General features: G+C 44.5%; 1 long non-coding RNA gene across 1 annotated transcript; it reads right to left on the reverse strand.

The window, feature by feature from the left end:
- Positions 1-4,110: 4,110 nt before the first annotated feature.
- LOC148683772 (uncharacterized) lies at positions 4,111-7,482 on the reverse strand. Its single transcript, XR_015946689.1, has 3 exons — positions 7,354-7,482; positions 6,227-6,343; positions 4,111-4,234 (listed from the first exon to the last, which is right to left on the reverse strand). It is a non-coding gene; the product is annotated as an uncharacterized LOC148683772 (long non-coding RNA).
- Between the last annotated feature and the right edge of the window lie 8,722 nt (positions 7,483-16,204).

Consider the following 16,204-nt stretch of genomic DNA (forward strand, 5'->3'; position numbering starts at 1 on the left):
TGGAAAACTCTTGTCTGTAAATAATCTGTATCTGCAAGTGCTTTGCTTTGTAGCTCACCCTTCTTTGCACATTTGCAAGCTCTGGGCACTGTTGACGTTTTAAGTGTATAGATATGTGACGCTATAAAGCACTGTGTACATTGGTGGGACAACACTAACAGAACATGTAGCATTTTATATCTACAACACAGATTTAAACTGGTTTGATAGTGACTCCTTCTCGCCACCAGATATTGGGAACTGGAATTCTTTAGAGAGAATTTTCAACGCTGTCCACACGCTGCAGTTCCCAGGTTCTTTGGGGGAAGCCATGACAGCTAAACTGGTATAAAACCAATACATTTTTACAGTACAGAAATGTCATTTGTGTTTCCTGTTGGAGTGATCTGGTCTCCACTTTTAAGAGAAACACAAAAACACGTGGATCATATTGCTATGCAGTCAAGTCATCAGGCAATGCAGATAATGAGGGCAGCTTTAAATGAGCAAGCTGTGTTTTATTTTCTAAAGCTTCTTGGGATCTTAAACATGGATGCCGCTTGCTCGACTACTTTCAAGGCAGCAAATTTGGAAAAATAAAATCGTACCTCATTTGTTCTCAGTATTACATTGTTAACAGTATGCTCCCAACTGTTATATTGAAAAGATAGGATGAAAATAACATTTTAAAATAATAAACAAGGACTATCGTGGTGCGGCCAAGTCATAAACCCAGCTTTCTTAACATAATTGCTGCAAATACCGCCCTGCCTCCTGATTGGCCGCTCTTGGTAGAATTGAAACAAATATGCTTGGCAGGGGGTTGAACTGGATGGCCCTTGTGGTCTCTTCCAACTCCATGATTCTATGGCTTGGGTTAGCTGACCGGAAAGCTCATATCACCACACAATATGTCCCTTGTTCCATATTTCTGCTACTTTATTTTGTCCTCTTAGAGCAGGCATCCCCAAACTTCGGCCCCCCAGATGTTTTGGACAACAGTTCCCATCTTCCCCAACCACTGGTACTGTTAGCTAGGGATCATGGGAGTTGTAGGCCAAAACATCTGGAGGGCCGCAGTTTGGGGGTGCCGGTCTTAGAGTAATTGTCTCCGTTAACAAATTCACTTTTCCTTGCAAATCTTAAACGATCTACGAATCTGCAGCAGCATTTGGTTTTATAAAGTAACTTTGATCTCTGTGTCAGTGTCCATAGGCTTTTCCCACCAAGAACTATTGTTTTGCTATAATGGGCATTCCTTCAGACGTGACAGGGAAATTTGAATAATGCATGTCGAGGTTTGTTTATTAGGCATATTGCAAGAATGGTACCCAGAGTGCCAGCGTGGTTGATAATTATGCTGGTTGAATGCAATTGCTTTACCAAAAGTAAGGGTTGCACAAGTCGCATGTTCAACATGTGACCAACATTTTAATCAACAATTTGCACTCATAAGCAATGCTTTTTTTCCTGGGAAAAAATGTTTAGGGGTACTCTCATTTTCCTACTCATATTGAAATACTGCCCCTCAATGAGGCCAAACTTAGATTCACGAAATGTTTAGGGGTATGCGTACCCCTGCGTACCCCCAGAAAAAAAACACACCACTGCTCATAATTATCAGCAGCCCATTTTTTCGAAGAAAATGGACTTTGGGCAACTCACTCTCTTTCAACCTTGCCAGCTTTGTCAAAAGTGTGGTGATGTGAAGGTAAGACGAACCCTGCTCAGTGGGTTTAAGCTAAATGTGAACACAGAACGGCAGCCCAAACCAGTAGCCAATAATAAGGACTAGGGTAGGAAAATCCAACAATTATGCTGGGTATAATTAGAGATGGGGTTGAAGTATGAGCAAGGACTCGAGTATGACAAAGGTTTGGGTCAATATTTTAGGAGCTGAAATAGAAGGGGGAACCATTGCTCCTGAATCTCTAAACATTCCAAGTTAGCAGTGGGCAAGAACAAGTAGGAGAAATTAATGGAGTCCAGGGCCGTCTTACCCATAGGCGCTAGGGGTGCGGGGCACCTGGGCGCCAGGCTCTCAGGGGCGCCATGCCGAAAGTCCGGGACCCAAGTGATGAGTCTGGGGAAGACTCAAGAGTTTAGCTCCATGGTGGGCTCTTTTGCAGGCAGCTCTGCGCCTCAAGCTGAGGCAGCCAGCTAGCTCTGCCCTCCTGCATGCCTGGGACTGGGCAACAGGGGGGGGGCAGATCTTTGTACCCTGGCACCGCCTATGCTTAAGATAGCCCTGATTGAGTCTGTATGGAAACTACACCTAGGGAAACTAGAATGATGAAAAAATGGGGGCTAAATAATGTTTGGGGTGGATAAAGAGCTGCTGTAGTAGGACTAGGACGACTGATGCCACAAAAACCCCGTTCATATCCCACCTCTGACATGAACTCGCTAGATCGTTTGAGGCAAACCACTCAGCTTCCATCCGCAATATGGGGTAATAATAATGAACTACTTAGTAGGATTGTAACCAGATTATTTGTGCAATGCTAAGAACAAATAGAGGCAAATGCTAAGTACTAGCATGTTTCCTACCTTCTAGGAAGTGTTATCTTCAGTCCTTCCCCCTTTAACTGACACGAGCTATTGCCTCTTACTTTGGAAAACATTTCTCGCTGGTCTATTAAAATCGGTGTATATTTTTAAATGCAGTCTCCTATCACAGGGACGTTTTTATACTTAATTTTGTTTCCAGGTTGTTGTTGTTGTTTTTTAAAATTACTGATGGCAACATGCTTTTTACATGTGCTGGATGTTTGTTTTTGATGCTGCCGTTACAGCTTATAGCTAATAAAATCAATACTATTTGTGCCAGAAATACTCTGCCTTCCTTGTGGAGTGGGAGGAAACTTCCTTTGCCAGGTGAAACGTCTGTCAGGAATTCATGGTGAAACCTTCAGTATATTCTGTTTAACTCCTTTGTGGATTGTAAGATGTGCTTATTCTACACCTGAACCCTCTCCAGGGTGACAAGAAATAGCATCATCTTTATACAAATATATACCTCTCCCCTCAAAAGTGTTACCACAAAAATACCATTTTGATTTCAATGCTTGCTTAATAACCTGTAATTTCTGAGCGCTGTGGCTTTGCAATGTTCAGACATGTACATCTCATTCTTGTAAATAAAAGCCTTAATCAAATTTCTGTCTGGCTTTGATCACTATTTGGATAATTTATCCGAAAGAACCCGTGTTGCTAAAGGAAGAGAATCCATTTATTTGAGCAGCTTGCAGTCCGTTCTGTTAGAATACGCAGCACGGTGATTTGACAGTAGCTGGTTCGACATCAGCTCTACATGATACAGGCTGTAAGAATGTGTAGATTTCAAAACCGCAAGTATTTTCAAAAGACTATTTCCGCGTACGGTAATGATACAGTGTCTAAATGTCCCGATAGGTTTGGACAAGAATCTCAGTTCTTCCTCTGGCAAGGACTTGCCCATGTATGCAAACCCAAGCCTCAAATAGATGGTTGTGGTCTCATTTCCAACTCCTGATTTCAGAAATTCTGAAACTGGGCAAAACCAGGGGGCATAATTGGTGAAATTCAGCACAAGAGAAGCCGGTAGCGAAAAACCAAACTCATTCTATTTGCTCCTTTACCAGAGATCAAACCTTACAGAATCCCAGCTAGTTTCCTTATAGAATTTCAGATTTCTGGGAGAAACAACCATTTGCTACCAAGAACCTTTTTCCAGCTCTATCCCAAAGGAATCTTGCTCACCTACCTGTTCACAAGTAGATCTTTATCTCAGATTCAGAAACTGAGCAAGTCCACCTGCAGATTTGCCCTTTTCTGCTAACCTGTTTGCTGGCTTAAGTCCAGGATTTAAATTCGTTAAAGTGTTCTCTGTTGTGGCTTGGGGGGGGGGGTCCGGAGTAAGTACTGCTCGATCCCACAGGGAGTCCTTTGCTCTGTTGTGTGTCTCCTTTCCTTCACTTCTCTTCCGAGGAGTCCTCACTTTGGGATTTGCCATTCCACAAGGGGTAATAATGACGGGCATGTCTGTTAAAGGGAACGAAAGCATGATAGAAAGCGGGACGTCTGGGTGGGTAAAAAGGCCTCCAATAGAACAGCTGAGGTGCGGCCGCTGCTGCCACAATACGGTGAGTTGTCGCCTTCCTGGTTTTGGGGGTTGTGGTTCTTGCTTTGGTGATCGGCGATGTTGGTGTTGTTAATGAGAAAATTTCGCAGTTGCTTTCCTCCCTTTCCAGCCTGCTGGACCGTTTTGTCAGCCCTGTTGCAAATGGAGTTTGTTAGAAAAGTCTGATACTGTTTGATTATATAGGAACATTTCTTGCAGATTGAGCCAACATTAATAGATAGATAGATAGATAGATAGATAGATAGATAGATAGATAGATAGATACATACATACATACATACATACATACATACATACATACATGATAGATATTAATAATATATATATATACAGTGGTACCTCGGTTTATGAACACAATTGGTTCCGGAAGTCTGTTCATAAACTGAAGCGAACTTTCCCATTGAAAGTAATGGAAAGTGGATTAATCTGTTCCAGGTGGTCCGCGGAGTACTTAAACTGAAGCGTTCATAAACTGAACTTTCCCATTGAAAGTAATGGAAAGTGGATTAATCTGTTCCAGACGGGTCCGCGGAGTATTCAACCTGAAGCGTACTTAACCCGAAGCATGGGTGTAATTGGTTCCGGAAGTCTGTTCATAAACTGAAGCGTTCATAAACTGAAGCGAACTTTCCCATTGAAAGTAATGGAAAGTGAATTAATCAGTTCCAGATGGGTCCATAGTGTTCGTAAACCGAAAATTCGTAAACCGAGGTGTTCATAAACTGAGGTTCCACTGTAATATATATAACTCTAGACCTTGTTAAGGCCTTCCTGCACAACTAGGGAGAAGTGGTTTAGGTCAGGTGCCAAATTGTCGCACATGGTGCCTGCATTTTAATAATAACATAATCATATTTATATTGCACTTCAGAGTGATGCAAGAATTTCATTTATGCTTTTGCTTACAACAAGGCAGGGATAGAGAGCATCAGATCCTCCATATATTGTGGAACTGTTAACTTCCATCTGCCCCATCTATCATGGCCAGTGGTCATGGATGATGGGAGCTGTAGTCCAAAAACAGCTTCTCCATCCTTTGTTGCAAGGCAAGCCAACATCCAAGTGCCCCTGCTGGGGTTTGCAAGGAGGCCCGAGGTATAGCGGCTTGTCGAAAGCCACCTGGGTGATCTTAAGGAAGAAGTGAGACTTGGGGTTGTACCTCCTTTTCATTGCTGTGCTTCCATTTCAAAGCTGTGCTTCCATTTCAGGGGTGTCTTATTCCAAACCCTCAAAGCACACCTTTTTGTGACAGGAAAGGTTCTCTAATGCCTCAGAGAGTGCATTTACGTCCACCTTCTCTTGTTCCAAGTTGCATGTGTGCTCACATCCTTGAGATAAAGGGATTGCACTCTTTGTATGGAGATCTTCAGTATACAGTATATATGATATCTATGATCCAGTACAGTTATATGGTATTTAACTCCCATTTATTTTAATTTAATTGTAATGCATGGAACTTGTGCGTTAGATGTAGAATTTTACCAAATATTGTGAAAACATTTTTTTCAGTGGTTTTGCTTCTTCCACCGTCTAGACAAGCTAAATATTTGCTCTCTCTTTAATGTAATAAAAGTGAATACTATCCATATACCGTGTTACAGTTTGTATTCTGGAGGAACTGTATGTAACATTCTAGAGTAGACTTTGCCTGTGCAGTCTGTAGGGTAAGAGGTAAAGGGACCCCTGACCATTAGGTCCAGTCGTGACCGACTCTGGGGTTGCGGCGCTCATCTCGCTTTACTGGCCAAGGGAGCCATTGTTTGTCCGCAGACAGCTTCCGGGTCATGTGGCCAGCATGACAAAGCTGCTTCTGGCAAACCAGAGCAGCGCACGGAAACGCCGTTTACCTTCCCACTGTAGCGGTACCTATTTACTTGCACTTTGACGTGCTTTCGAACTGCTAGGTGGGCAGGAGCTGGGACCGAGCAACGGGGGCTCACCCCGTCGCAGGGATTCGAACCGCCGACCTTCTGATCGGCAAGCCCTAGGCTCTGTGGTTTAACCCACAGTGCCACCCGCGTCCCGTCTGTAGGGTAGACTTAGCCTACAACATTTCCCTGCAGTCCTTGTTATTGTCCTGTAAAAGACATCCACATGTTTTGCTTATTTCATTCTCATACTTACTTCTTGGGTCACATCCCACTGGGAACTCAGTATTGTCAATGCGCTCACCGTCTGCCGTGGCCAGCTCAACCGTGACATCCTGGTTTTCTTCACCAGAGAAAAGACTTGAATATTTTCCTAGAAAGATTAGAGCCTAGTTTATTGTGGCAGGAAAAGCATCATGTACACCAAAACGTGCCCAGCTTCCCAATGCATTTAGCCTCGGACTCTGTAAGGAAGATGTGTCTGCTTCTCAGTCATACACAGTGCTGTAGTGAGGCAGGAATTGTGCCGTCCCAGTACTTGCCCCCCCAGCAGGAGCAGAAATTGCATTTATCTGAAAGAGGACAAACCTGGTCTGCAACATGATCCTTTTTTTAAAAAGGTAGGCTAGGCTCAGACAGTGTGGGACCCAGGTGGCGCTGTGGGTTAAACCACAGAGTCTAGGGCTTGCTGATCAGAAGGTCGGCGGTTCGAATCCCTGCAACGGGGTGAGCTCCTGTTGCTCAGTCCCAGCTCCTGCCCACCTAGCAGTTCGAAAGCACATCAGAGTGCAAGTAGATAAATAGGGACCACTCCGGCGGGAAGGTAAACGGCGTTTTCGTGCGCTGCTCTGGTTCGCCAGAAGCAGCTTTGTCATGCTGGCCACATGACCCGGAAGCTGTCTGCGGACAAACGCCGGCTCTCTCGGCCTATAGAGCGAGATGAGCCCGCAACCCCAGAGTCGGACACGACTGGACCTGATGGTCAGGGGCCCCTTTACCTTTACCTTTTTACACCACCTTCTTATACATTATGAATTGAGGGACTATATCAACTATAAATGAATAGACAAAGGGCCCTGCGTTTCCAAATTATGTGATATTTTTGTAGTGTTTTCCCCACAAGCAGCACCTCAAAATTTACTAGAATTGCCTATGTAATAAGCTCCAAACAAACTAGGCCAGCCTTAAAGGTATCTCAAATGAGACAGATACTATCTTCACATGTTAAAATCACAAAACTGCCCCTTCCCTACAACAACCTGATATTTGACAGTTTAATATCTGGTATTTGCAATACAGCTGTCACTCATGCATCACCGTACACACATATGCTCTTGAATGCTGAATTACAACGGGAAAATATCACAACCACACAAGACTTACCTTCCACAATGGACAGAGCTATCCAGAAAGTCAGCCACCTGCAGGAGAAGCCAGCGGTTTGCTTGAGAGACATTTTCTACGCTCTGAGCATCTCAGCAGCCCTGCCTTTAAGAAGAGCGGATGAGTCAGGGCCTGGCACAGCTCTCCGCTGGATTAGTTTGCAAAGTTTGCAAAAGTGGACCACAAGGTAAAGAGCGAAATGCTTGGCGCTGCCTTCCTGCTTTGAATCAGAGCATTAAAGAGTAACCCCACCCCACCAGTTTTGTCTGGGTAGAATTTTTTTTGAAGCGTGTTCCAGGAGGAATGTTTACATTTATCGAATACCTCTGTTTTCACCTTGGTATCAGAGAACGGGATGCTCTAGAGAAAAAGGGCAAATGGCTGACGGCTTAATTTGAAGCTCCACCAGCCAGACTTTGTTCTTGCAGTTTAGGTCAAGGGGAGTCTGTAACCTGGGACAGCAAGTTTCCTAAACTCCATTCAGGAGGTGCCCGCTCCATGGAATGCCTTCCCATCAGACGTGAAGAAATAAAAAATCTACTTGACATCTGAAGGCAGGCCTGTGCAGGGAAGTTTTTAATGTTTGTGGTTTGTTGTGTTTTAATAGATACCCAACTCCCTCAACCATTCCTCATGAGCCTTGGTTTCCAGACCCTTCATCATCTTTGTCACCCTACTCTGCACACACTCTAGTTTCTCAATATCCTTCTTAAATTGTTTTACCCAGAGGTAATTTAATGAGCCTGTACCCAGGCAAGCAGGCACATGCAATTGTGTCTAAATTATTTGGACAAATCTCAAAATGTCAGGTGGCCTGTGTTTCTGGGATCTACTGCTAGTGTTCCATGGAACTGTTTCCCTCCATACATGCTTGGGTGCAGTTGATGCCAGCATATGGTATATAGATATATGAAAAGAACAAATGGATGAATACTTTCCATCATTTTCTCTTTGAGTAACACCAAGCAGGAAGTCATTGCTGAAACAGAGCTTTTAATCCTTTTTTGCTGCGACTAAATTGTGCTTCAGTCCTGATGACTTAGTAGTATGCCATTTCTTAATTCCCCAGGTGCCCTGACTGAGAAACTGAGGAAACACTGGCCAGCAATGACTCACATGCCATCTAGTAGTTAAAAGCTCAAACCTATGAATGATACATGATGAGCATTATTTTCCACCACAGTGCTGGTACCTAACTCATTTAGAGGATGGTTGCAGAGATATAGTATGATGGCTGCTAGAAATTTAGGTATAGGACAGGAAATATTGCCAGTTTCCCCCTTTTTAAAATTGGTTTAGACACACATAAAGAACAGGAACAATACACACAGAATCACGAAGGGCAAGGTAAAAAACAGAAGCCCATTCAGTGATTCTTAACACACTATGTAGTTTTTACTACATTCCACCTTTTAAAAATGTTCATTACAGGTAGCACAAAGGTAGCAAATACCAAACAATACTGAGGAGGGAATCTTTAACCTGGGACATCTGTTTTCCCTTGGACTTAGGTTGATCCAGACTTAGGTTGCACTCAGGTAAATAAAGCTCACAAGCCGCTATCAGACATTATGAGCCATTTCTCCTCCTTCTGTAAACACATTGCCAGAGATAGCCAAGGTGGCTCACTGTTACACCGGCTTGGTGTGGCAATGTTCCTGCGGTGGCGAGAGCAGCAGCGCATAAGGAAAAGGGTTTGTCTGTAGTTTAAAGGTGCTGGGAATTGTAGCTCTGCAAGGGGTAAACTATAGCTCCCATGATTCAGGGTGGGGGCGAGCAATATATGTTGTGTACACACAGTCTCTGCCTGTCCTTTTCCATTCACACTCTACTGCCCTGAGGGCCAGGCCAAGACGTTTTGCTGCCTGAGGTACAGGGCCAACTGGCAGCCCACCCCCCAAAGTCCAGGTGCATAGCGGTTGTTGTTGTTTAGTCATTTAGTTGTGTCCGACTCTTCGTGACCCCGTGGACCATAGCACGCCAGGCACTCCTGTCTTCCACTGCCTCCCGCAGTTTGGTCAAACTCATGTTGGTAGCTTCGAGAACACTGTCCAACCATCTCGTCCTCTGCCGTCCCCTTCTCCTAGTGCCCTCCATCTTTCCCAACATCAGGGTCTTTTCCAGGGAGTCTTCTCTTCTCATGAGGTGGCCAAAGTATTGGAGCCTCAGCTTCACGATCTGTCCTTCCAGGGAGCACTCAGGGCTGATTTCCTTCAGAATGGATCGGTTTGATCTTCTTGCAGTCCATGGGACTAAACGTGATCCACCTGGAGAAGGAACTGGCAAGCCACTCCAGTATCCCTGCCAAGAAAACTCCACGGACAAAGACAACAGGCATAGTGGTACCCAAGGCCAAATAAGTTAATTTGGCACCTGAGGCAGACAATCTCCCCTTCCCCAGGTAGTAAAAATACAGCAATAATGAATTAAATAACAACCCTTTTATGGGACCCAAATTCAGCTCCCCAAGGCTCACCTTGCTTTGAGTGTGTGAGGCTAGACCTCCCTCTCGCTCTCTTCCCTTAAACCACATCATCTTCTTAACTGCTAACTTTCCCATTTGATTCCACATTAGTAATGCCATATGGACAATTTAAAATTCACTGGTTGCCTGGTGCAGATGGTATCGACCTGAAAGTTCTGAAAGAGTTCAAATGTGAATTTATATGTTGCTCCTAACATCAGCCTCCATACCTGAGAAGTGGGCAATGTGACACTTTTTTTTTTTTTAAAGGAACCAAAGGGATTCGGGTAATTAAAAAATAGCTGACTTAACATCTGTCTGGAGAAAGCTTTATGAAAGATAAAATTACCAAGCCTATAGAAGAACTGTCTTGCTGAAGCAGAGCCAGCATGGCTTCTGCAGGGGCAAGTTCTGTCTCACTAACCATCTAGAGTTGTTTTTGTTTTGTTTTTAGAGTATGATCAAACACATAGAGATGATCCAGTCAGCATTATATACTTAGACCAGTGGTTCTCAAAGGTTGTGGTGCGCCACCCTGGTGTGGCAGGAGAGGATGGCGATATGTCAGGAAGATTCAAGGATAATATATTTTGGGAATGATTCATGTTCTTATGTAGCTGCCTTGTTTTATGCTTTGTGGATGTCCTGTGATCATATTATAAAGTAGTTGTGTTCTATGCTAGCTATAAATAAAGAAATAGATAGATGATAGATTATAGACAAAGAAAGAAAGAAAGAAGGGATAGATGATAGATATCGTAGATAGATAGATGATAGATAGATGATAGATATCTGATGAAGTGTGCATGCACACGAAAGCTCATACCAAAATAAAAACTTAGTTGGTCTTTAAGGTGCTACTGAAGGAATTTTTTTATTTTGTTTCGACTCAGACCAACATGGCTACCTACCTGTAACTAGATGATAGATAGATGATAGATGATAGATGATAGATGATAGATGATAATAATAATAATAATAATAATAATAATAATAATAATAATTTATTATTTATACACCGCCCATCTGGCTGGGTTTCCCCAGGCACTCTGGGTGGCTTCCAACAGAAATATTAAAATACACTAGATAGATAGATAGATAGATAGATGATAGATAGATAGATAGATAGATAGATAGATAGATAGATAGATAGATAGAGGTAGGTAGCCATGTTGCTCTGCTGTAGTCGAAACAAAATTAAAAAATTCCTTCCAGTAGCACCTTGGAGACCAACTAATTGTATTGGGGAGGGAGGGAGGGAGGGAGAGAGAGAGAGAGAGAGAGAGAGAGAGAGAGAGAGAGAGAGAGAGAGAGAGAGAGAGAGAAGCAAGCAAGCAAGCAACCGCACAAGCAATTCATTTCTTTCAAAGAGTCACTTGTAAATGCAAATCTCCCTTTCCTGCCTCTGGCACACGATCTGCATTGTGCTGCATCTGTAGTACCTGTCTGTTATCAGTTGGGGTTGCTCAAGCCATGGTACAAGGACTGCATGGTGTCCACCTGACAAAACGCCTTTCTTCTCAGTGGAGCCGTCCCTGAGAATTAAGAAGGTGCCCAGTTCTGCTTGGTTACGTGTTTCATTGATACATCAGCGAGTGGTGACTATTTCTGGAAAGCTCATAACCCTGTTCACATAAGCCTCAATCTTTAGTGCCAGACAGCATTGAGTGTACAGTGAGCGTTGCAGCTTTTAGACTTTGTACAAATCTCTGAAGCTCCTGTGGTCTCCCATATGGTGTGTCAAAGCCCCTCCTCATAAATAAGGTAGGGGAAAAGGGGGGGGGTAATTATAAACCACCTGGGATGGAAGATTTGGAGATTAGTTATGTCTCAGCCGTCAGCTTAGACTGTTCAGTCCAGTCACACCTAGGCTACTCCCACAGCTAAGCATTCAGAGGTAGCTTTGCGGTTTTATTAACTATTGTATTGTTGCTGTTGTTTTTCACTTATTCACTGTATTTCCCCTTAAGAGTTCCCAATATGGTGTATAAACATAAAGCACAAATAAGAAGAACGGATAAAAGAACACCAATCGTGATAAAATCGCTAAAACACAAAATATCAACTCAAGCTGAAAACGTATTCTGACAAAATATTCACTAGTACCACCGTGCAGCCAGTGTACACCAGGACGTAAGGAGACTTTCTAGCAATTGAATCACTTGATTTACCAGGGAAAGATGGTAAGGGGTGCCACAATAGAGAAGGCCCTGTTCCTCATTCTCACAGATTATATATGTCAGACGGAGCATGGAGCACATCTTCTCTGGCAGATCCAAAGTCTGGGGAGGGATAAAGGCTGTGTGCACTCCGGCTAACTCTGCACCCAGTGTGCTCCCACTTCTGGTTTGGGAAGTAGCATGTGCATGATGTTAGCCCCAATCCATAGCTATCCTGCATCCTGTCGTAAAATACTATGTGTCTCCCCCGAAACCAGTTTCAATCTGAATTTAGAAAAAGAATGGCCTAGCTAAGCGATCTCTATCAGATAACTACACTTATCCAGATCCTTTGAAGGAAGCCATGCCGGTTAGAGGTTTAAAACCATAAATAACATAAATAGGAGAGCCAGTGTGGTGTAGTGGTTAAGAGCGGTAGACTCTGTTTCCATAGGGGGAGAGCTCTACTTATTCTTTCCCTCTCTCTGTTGGTGTTCTTTCAGGGCTATGTGTGGAGAGCCAGTGTGGTGTAGTGGTTAAGAGCGGTAGACTCATAATCTGGTGAACTGGGTTCGCTTCCCTGCTCCTCCACATGCAGCTGCTGGGTGACCTTGGGCTAGTCACACTTCTTTGAAGTCTCTCAGCCCCACTCACCTCACAGAGTGTTTGTTGTGGGGGAGGAAGGGAAAGGAGAATGTTAGCCGCTTTGAGACTCCTCCCCTCCCCCTCCCCTCCCCTCCCCTCCCCCTCCCCTCCCCCTCCCCCTCCCCTCCTCCTCCTCCTCCTCCTCCTCCTCCTCCTCCTCCTCCTCCTCCTCCTTCTTCTTCTTCTTCTTCTTCTTCTTCTTCTTCTTCTTCTTCTTCTTCTTCTTCTTCTTCTTCTTCTTCTTCTTCTTCTTCTTCTTCTTCGTGTCATAGTAGGACAAATTGCCCCTAGTGGATTTTGTCCCTTTAAGCAACCGTTAAAACCTACCCAATGAGCTGAGTAAATGCCGCAGCTTTGCAGTTGTCCTGGGCTTCCGTGGGCTCCACCTGCCGCAGACACATTCTTTGCACCAGAAATGCAACTGCCTCCAGGGCAGTTAGAATCTCTTTCGGGGGGGGGGCTCCCAGTATTTTAATAGTTTGCTCTCCAGAGTTCAACGGGAGGGCTGTAACCTGACATGGAAACAGCTGAAAAGCCATGTGTGCTATGTGGCATTTTCTAATGGCAGTTGTTGAGTTGTTCTGGTCCGTCCATGTAATTCTATTCCAATGATGCTGCAATCTCTGGCAGATCATATTAGATCCAGTTCACCTGCTGCCATTAGGAGAGAGTGTGTATATTATGAACAATTTCAAGTTGCTTCCATGTGTGGAAGCACAGTGTTGAAAATTGCCTGCAACTGGGCAATACAAGGCCAGTTGAGATGGTTTCTTCCAAAGGTAAACTCCACAGAACATTTGTTATTAGAATCTTAGAATTGTAGAGTTGGAAGGGACCCTGAGGATCATCTAGCTGACCTATACAGGAGTTGAACCTGCAACCTTGGCGTTCTCAGCATCATGCTCTAACCAACTGAGCTATCCAAGGTATTACTGATTAACAGAATGAGTTCCGTATAATTTATGTATGGATGTAGACAAGCAGTAAGAAATAGTCCACATTCAGCTGGTAATTCAGTACTCAGTGAAGAGAACAGTAATGTTGCCTTTTCTCAACAGCTTTATGCAAGCAAGGTATATATGGGGTGTTAGGAGAGAGGCTGGACCCAGGTGGCGCTGTGGGTTAAACCACAGAGTCTAGGGCGATCAGAAGGTCGGCGGTTCGAATACCTGCAACGGGGTGAGCTCCTGTTGCTCGGTCCCAGCTCCTGCCCACCTAGCAGTTCGAAAGCACATCAAAGTGCAAGTAGATAAATAGGGACCGCTCCGGCGGGAAGGTAAACGGCGTTTCCGTGCGCTGCTCTGGTTCTCCAGAAGCAGCTTTGTCATGCTGGCCACAAGACCCGGAAGCTGTCTGTGGGCAAACGGCGGCTCTCTCGGCCTATAGAGTGAGATGAGCGCCGCAACCCCAGAGTCGGACACGACTGGACCTGATGGTCAGGGGGCCCTTTACCCTTTTAGGAGAGAGGCAGTACCTCTGGTGGGGGACGACTCCTCCTGCTCCTCCTGGGCTAGTTTGTCCACTTTTGGTCTCCATCCTGCACTCTCACCTGTGGCTCCTAGAAGCTGTTAGCATTTGAGGGGGGGGCGCTACACCCTGGGAACACCTTCACCTGCCCGGCTAAACCAGGTGAGGGCAGCCGATGGGTCTCAAAGCCTTGGTGAGTTCAGGCTGTTCGTCAGGCTGTGGCGAACTGAGCAGATGAGACCAAGAGTGGGTCCAGTGGTCAAGAAGGTGGTTTCTGCACATGCTGTAGAGGGAAGTGAGGGGCAGATGGGGCTCGTCAACCTACAGACGGATGCCGACAATAAATATGCAAGCAATTAAATATGCCTTTGTGCATCTGTGTAGTCAGTCATAGCCAATTTATTTATATACCGCATATTCCACAAATAAATCTGTGCTCAAAGGGGATCGCTTTGATTTTGCTCTGAGAAAGAGGTGCTCTTCAATTCCTCACCCCACCTTTGGGTGAAGCTGTTTCTGTGTGATACTTAGAGTCAACATATTAAAATGTAAACCACACACAGCTGTCACTTCAAAATCATTTAATTCTTGCCCAGCCCTTTTACGGCAAAGTTGGAGAAACCTTGAATGTTGTTGGACTCCCAACGCCCCTCAGCCCTCGCTGGTGTGTCTACTGCTCTATAATAAGTCCACTCATTCCAGGCTCCAATGAGATGGGCTTCAGGGTATTCTAAAGCATTGTGATAGTGTGGTATGCTGGTTTGACAGCCATGGACAGAGAGTCCCTACGGAGGGTGGTGAAGACAGCACAGGATAGCATGGGCTGTCCCCTGAGTCCGCTAGATGTTATCGTGGGAGACCGTTGCTTCAGAAGAGTGAGGAACAATCTCAGGGATGACTCCCACCCTGGCCAGCACCCTTTTAATCTCCTGCCCTCCCTCGGGCAGGAGATGTAGAAGCATAATAAGCCACACCAACAGGTTAAAGAACAGTTTCTACCCAATAAAGTATTTCTATTTCTATTTACATTGCAAATACGTCTGTCGAAAGATAAACCACTACAGTATCAGAATGTTGGTCATATATATCTGGTGCATTGGCAAAGATATCACCTAAAGTATGTCAACAGCAGGCAAATGCTGCTTTTCACTGAACAGCAATAATTAAAACAAGCTTTTAAAAAGTAGAAAAAGCCCAGCCCGTTTCACCGTTGCTGTTTTCAGAGCTTGTTGTTGGAGTCGCTGTCTTGATCCATTCTTGTTTTTAGATTGATGGCAGTTGAACTGTAAATTCCTGAAACGCTCTGCACAGTTGGGCAGCTGTACAAACTGAAAATATCCTTACAGTGCAACCTTATGCATGTCTACTCGGAAGTAAATCTTGTCAAGTTCAATGGGCCTTACTCACTGGAAGTGAGTGTAGAATTGCAGCCTAGAATGTGTCTGGATAAATTTGACACCACCCATGCGCAAAAGCAAAGTATCCACTGGCTTGGAGGAATCCCAAGGTTTGCATATATTATATTATATTATATAATAATATCTCCCTTCATCCTAAGATCTTAGGGCAGTTCAAAAGATACAATAAAATACATTTTTAGAAGGGGAAAAACCCCTAAGTGGGCCAAACCCTAAAACAGCCCAATGAGACATAAGTATGCTGCAGTGTGTGTGTGTGTGTGTGTGTGTGTGTGTGTGTGCGTGTGTGTGTGTGTGTGTGTGTATGTTTTGAAAGGAAGACCGGAGCTGGAGCTGGAATCCTGAACAGAAGGACTCCATATTGCAAGTCTCACTCGTAAGCCCCAATAACAGCCTCTATGGATATTTGATGAAAAAAGCAGGACATAATTTTCTAAATGTTGTTGTTGTTGTTTAGTCGTTTAGTCGTGTCCGACTCTTCGTGACCCCATGGACCATAGCACGCCAGGCACTCCTGTCTTCCACTGCCTCCTGCAGTTTGGTCAAACTCATGTTCGTAGCTTCGAGAACACTGTCCAACCATCTTGTCCTCTGTCGTCCCCTTCTCCTTGTGCCCTCCATCTTTCCCAACATCAGGGTCTTTTCCAAGGATTCTTCTCTTCTCATGAGGTGGCCAAAGTATTGGAGCCTCAGCTTCA

This window comes from Zootoca vivipara, chromosome 12, assembly GCF_965207765.1.
Source record: "Zootoca vivipara chromosome 12, rZooViv2.hap1.1, whole genome shotgun sequence".
In the NCBI taxonomy this organism is placed as follows: Eukaryota; Metazoa; Chordata; class Lepidosauria; order Squamata; family Lacertidae; genus Zootoca; species Zootoca vivipara.